The following is a 6,000-nucleotide window of genomic DNA, read 5'->3' on the forward strand; positions in this document are numbered from 1 at the left end:
GTTTATTAACTCTTTCTAGAAACTTCTACTAGGCTTATCCTGAAGCCCTTGTGTTCTCTTTAGCCCACAGAGATATAAGGTATCACTTATTTCAAAGTGATAATATCCTTTTGCATTGGTTTTATTGTACAGTGGATCAGATGAACTGTGGTTCTCACTGTGTAAGTTAACAGAAGTTGTCCATGAACTTGAAAAATAAAATTGCGTATGTGTTTTGGGTTGGAATTCTATGCCACCATTTAATCAAATCTTGTGTTTACTCTTTTTTCTTTTAAAAAATGCTGTTACTCATTTTCAATTGTCAAGAAACAGTGAGCACAGAAATGGTAATTTTCACTCTGTCTGAAATACAATGTGGCCAGACAGGCCCAATTACAGAAAATCAATTAGTTTCTGTTACAAGAGTCATGTATCTGAGGTCTTGTTCTGTCTCCGGTTACTGTAGCTAATGTCCACTTCTCTCCAAAGGAATTCTTAGGAGAAAATCAACCAAAGACTTTTTTACTAGAGCAAAAACCTATAGGACCTAGACATTGAATCTTTGTCAATTAAGATAGAGACAGAAATAAATTTCTTCCTTGAATCACTTCCTCTCTTCCTGTACTTTTAAACAACATACTCTTGAAAGAGAAGTTATCGTTTAGTTTCTGAGGCCTAAAATTTCCAAGTGTTACTTCTATATTATACTATCTATGCCTTTTTGTATAAGGTAAAGACCATAATGCTTCTCAAGCACGTGGTTTCACATAAATCTGATCTATGTCATGAACTCTTCTCGATCTAAATCAACTAACAAATTCAGTTGAACAAATATATCTAGGTCCAAAGTTTTTATTATTCATAATGTTCCTGTTTCATAGATTTACAGTTGCACATGGCTTCTAGGAAGAAAACACTGCCCCCACATTTCCTCGCTTTTCTCTTTTATATGCTTTTAAAGGGAGGGCTTTTGTTTCAAAGATTCATTTTGGTGTCATATAACTTCTTGAGTTACACCTAGGGAAACCCAAGACATCTAAAAATAGCAGCAACATGTTTTTTTTTGTAAAGATAAACAACACTAATTGCTGATTTCAGGATATTACTGATTTCACAATATTACTGGTTCCATTTTCCTCATTATAGAACAGGGCAGCCATAATCAAGAAAAACTTCAATTAACATTAAAGATTGCACTTGTACCAAACTCGCACTTAAAGCACAGATGTAGAAGGATTGTTTCAAAGTGTTGTTAAGAAACATTAAACTTGTGGTAAGCCAAGTTATAACTTGTGTTATCTAGGGCCTATAATTAATTTTTTAAAAATCAAAACACTTTTAAAAATAGTCTTGTGCATTGGATTCCAGCATGCTGCTGCTTTTTTTTTTTTTAGAGGGATTTCTGTAAAATGCAAGTTTATTTATAGATTGCAAGTGACTCAAAGATGTTACAATATAAAAGAAAATGATACTCTTGAGTCTTTGTTTGGGGATGTTAGGGGCTGTCTTGGAATACTCAATTCACTCAGAAAATTGCTTTTAATCTGAAGCAAAAGAAATTTCATAAACTGAAATTGTTGGCCAGATGGAATTTCCTGATTAATTTTTTAGTGTTTGGTATTAAACATAATAATGAAAAGGGGAGTTCTGAGAGTAAACCCAATTAACATTTCATAAAATTTATTGCTCTAAATATGGCTTACCCTTTGTTTTATATCTTCCCAGATAACCTGCTGGTACCTTGAAAAACTTAACTGGTCAACTTCCCTCCCTCCTTCCCTTGCATTCCTTCCATTTCTTTGTCATTTAACTTTCTTTTCTTTTTTGTACTCTATTCATTGAGTCCTTGCAAGGCTACAGGCACCCTTCCAGGGCTTACGTTGTCCTATTCTTTATGGACCTTGGTAGAAAGAATATTTGTAGCAGTTTGTAATATTAAGTCCTGGCGCTAGAGTGGGGTCCCTCTTGTTGTACAAGAGACTCTTAATACTATCTGTAATCATAGACTGGCTTGCACTTGATAAAGCTAGTCTTTGTGATGTTGAGAGCAAAGGTGGATGTTCTCCCTATATTTTCTTTTCCTATTTATCACTTTTCTATGGTAGTTGGATATTCCCATTCACTCTCTCTCTCTCTCTCTATATATATATAATATATATACAGACATTTAATCTTTGTCAATTAAGATAGAGACAGAAATAAATTTCTTCCTTGAATCACTTCCTTGGTAGAAAGAATATATATATATATATATATATATATATATAGGTGTGTGTATATATATATGTGTATATATATGTGTGTATATATATATGTGTATATATATGTGTGTATATATATATGTGTGTATATATATATATACACATATAATATAGTCATTTGGATATGTGGGGATTGGAGAAACAACTTTTTGAAAATAAAATTTATCCTACCAGACTGAGATTTTTGGAGGGCAAGAACCATATCGTCCATGATTCAGTGTCCTTCCAGTTCTCAGGGCTATACCAGCTGTGCTGGCCACCATCTACCCACCACTCCTGGCAACTATTTTCCCGTCCCCACCGAAACCCATCCACAGGGCTATGTTAAGAACTGCCAAGCTGAGCTAGTACTCCGTGCCAGGGCTGGCTACATTATTTGTGAAATTCAGTGCAAAATTAAAATGCAAGATCACGTGTTCAAAAATTATTAAGAATTTCTAGATGGCAGAAGCATTATGCCAAACATAAGACCCTTCTAAGCACAGGTCCCTGTGCAACCACACAGGTTTCATGCCCAGCTGTGCTGACTTTCCCACCTCCCACACCAGCCATGGTTTATCGAGTCCTAGGAGAAGAGAATATCTAACGCAGGTAAAACCAGAGACCTTTCTGGTTGATTTGTTTGTACCAGAACTAAGAAAAAAAATGTCCCAGTTGGATAAAACTGGGGACCTATCAGCTGGCTTGCTTTCAGTCATGTGATGAATGCCATTGACGGGCTGAACACACATCATTTCATTGTATCTCATGTGCTGGCAATGGCCCAAATATCACCTAAGGTACCAATAGTTTGCTAGTCTTTCTGTTGACCTGCAACTTATTGTCCACCAGCTTCGAGGCTCTGGAAACTAGAACAGATAACCTCTTGAGCATTTTCCATTTCTGTGGTTCTCTGAACCTATGACCAGATTCTACAAAACGAACCTAATCTATAGCCATATATGTGTAAAAATGCAAAAGAGTTCTTGATTACTCATTTATCTTGGTTAAGGTTCATGGAACAGTCATTTGCTTAGATCTTGATAGTGTGGTGACCGCTGAGATAAAAACAAAATGAAACAACAAAACAAAAATAACCTATCCTTTTAAAGCTAACCATCAGTCAAGGCAGTTTGTTAGCATTCCAACTGCAAGATGATTCTGAGTGCTTCCTTAGGGGAAAACCGCTTAAGGTCTAAGTAAAGAGGACCTCATACCCCAGGGAACCTCCATCTTCACAGTTTCAGTCTCTTTCTCCTTTTCCCAATAGTATGACTCCCAGTAATTTTCTCAAAGAGGATTTACAAAACACTGGTAAATGAGTAAAGATCGGCTCCTGGCAGACCTCTTGGCTGGCATTCTTCAGGGAGCTAGCTTTAAAGGGAAACTTTAGGGGCAGGACACTGTCAGTGTTCATAGACCAGCACCTGGGCTTTGGTATTTTCTGAGTTTTTTTCTATTACCCTATTAGACTCTTCAAGGAAAAAAAGAAGGATCAAGGTAAATCGAAGGGCTTAGATGAAATTCAGATTTAACAAGTGATTACTTCCCAAGTTATACATAGAAACTTGGGAGGAAATTAGCTGGATATTGTGTTATGTCAAGTGTTTTATAATAAAGATGTGTACAGATGGAAATCTATTCTAGCCAGGTGTGGTGGCTCACACCTGTAATCCCAACACTTTGGGAGCCTGAGGCTGGTGGATCACTTGAGCTCAGGAGTTTGAGACCAGCCTGGGCAACATTAGCAAAACCCATCTCTACAAAAAATTGAAAAATTAGCTGGGTGTGGTGGCCTGTGGTCTCCGCTACTCTGGAGGCTGAGGTGGGAGAATCACTTAAGCCCAGGAGGCAGAGGTTACGGTGAGCTGAGAATGCGCCACTGCACTCCAGCATAAATGATAGAGCAAGACCTTGTCTCAAAAAGCAAAACAAAACAAAAAGAAATCTATTCCAATGAGAAATGAATAATTCTCAAAATATACCTAAAATTTAGGGTCATAGATGCAGAGCACTTGTTGCAGAATAATATTTAGGCAAATCATTGTTCCTGGAAGATTTTGTTTTTAAAAATGTCACCTCTCTGTCAATTTATAGATGAAGATGCTGGATCCCAGCATGGAGAAAATTCATATTTTCCCAGTGTGTATCTAGAGCTATCCAGACCTTTTTGTCTCTAATCCTGGCTGGGTTAATATCCAGAACCCTGCTTTTGTACACTGCCTGAGGTAAGAAATTGATATGTGTCACAATGATGACTTACTCTTACATTAATGTATTTTTTGTCCTTTCAGTTGAATACACTTTAGCCTTTTATCTCTTAAGTGAAAACAGGATAAAGCCAAGGTAAGAGCCGTAAGACTGGAAGTGAGAGCAAGCCTGCAGTCCCCAAGGGAAGGCTCTTCTACAAATGTCCAGAAGATTATGTCCATATGTCTTTCTGGAACTTTTGCCAAGATATTCACAGGATCAAAATTACTTCTTCGTGGCCATTATGCAGTGTCACATCTTACAGAGCCAAAGGAATAAATTCCAGACATACAGAACACACGTCCCTTCAGCCTCTCTCAGGCAGGCTGTCGACTCTGCAGCATTAATGCACAAATCAAAAAAGGCAGCCAGAGCCTGAAGACTTTTTCTGCTAGCCTATTCCTTACTGTCCGCCTTCCTAATGCACTGGAGTGAAAAACCTACAGCCAGGCCCTTGTCCTTCACACTGTGTACCCCCATGCTGGCACTCCCAGGCTAGAAAAAAGAAAAAAAAAGGAGCAAGGGAGGGAAGAAAAAGCAGAGGGAAGAGATTTTATCAAGCAACAAAGGAGAAAAAGCCATGTTTTCAGGAACCCTTTAGTAGAGGACCTACCACAAAAAATTTGACTTGTGCTCCTGTCCCTTAACTGGCCAAGAAAGCATACTCTAAATGCCACTCCTCCTTCTTCTCAATGTCCCTCTCTTTATCTTCCTCCCTGATGGTCTGTCCTCTACAGCCGAATGCTTCTGAATGTTTTTACTCTTAGAAACAGTATGATTCCTGTCAAACCACAGCTTAAACTTTACAGAAAAGCTCTTGAGCTTTCATTCCTGTAACCAAGATCAGCGATCTGTCATGTACAGCGGCATTTCCAACTGACTGCTAGAAATCTCTGCCTTGATGCCCTGCCAGCACCTTGAAATTGACAGTTCCACAATCTTAGCATCTTCCCTCCTGAAAGAAATGTTCCTTCCCTGGACTTTTTTTTTCTGTGAATGACAAACCACTCTCTCAGTCATTCCAGCCTCAAACTTTGAAATTATATCTGATTACTCAGTGGTATTGTCACATGTTTTTGGTGATCACCAGGTTTCTAGAATGGGTGGCTAAGTGGAGGTGATGCCACTATGGAAAAATAAGCAGGTGTGTGGAAGAGGATATTAATTGCAATTTTGGACATTGCTTTGAGATGTCAGTGAGACATCTAAGTAGATGTATGCAGGGCTAGTGGAAAATACCAGTCTGAAAGCCAAGAAGTCTGGACTGAAAAGATAAGTTTCAGAGTCATCAGATCAGTGGTAGTGAAGATGTGAGAGTGATGGAGTGATGGGGTTACCCATAACAAGGGTGGAAGGCGTAATAAGTTTTAAAAGTTTTTAGTAGATATATTTTATTTCTTGGGAGCAAACATGAGGTTTCTGGATCAGAGGCAGAGTTATTATAACCACGTGGGTTCCTCACATCCCATTCTCCCATTTTAGGGTAATGGGATGACCAGATGTCACTCTACATATGTAAAGAAATTTTTTT

The sequence above is a fragment of the Pan paniscus genome, chromosome 3 (genome assembly GCF_029289425.2).
Source record: "Pan paniscus chromosome 3, NHGRI_mPanPan1-v2.0_pri, whole genome shotgun sequence".
Taxonomy (NCBI): domain Eukaryota; kingdom Metazoa; phylum Chordata; class Mammalia; order Primates; family Hominidae; genus Pan; species Pan paniscus.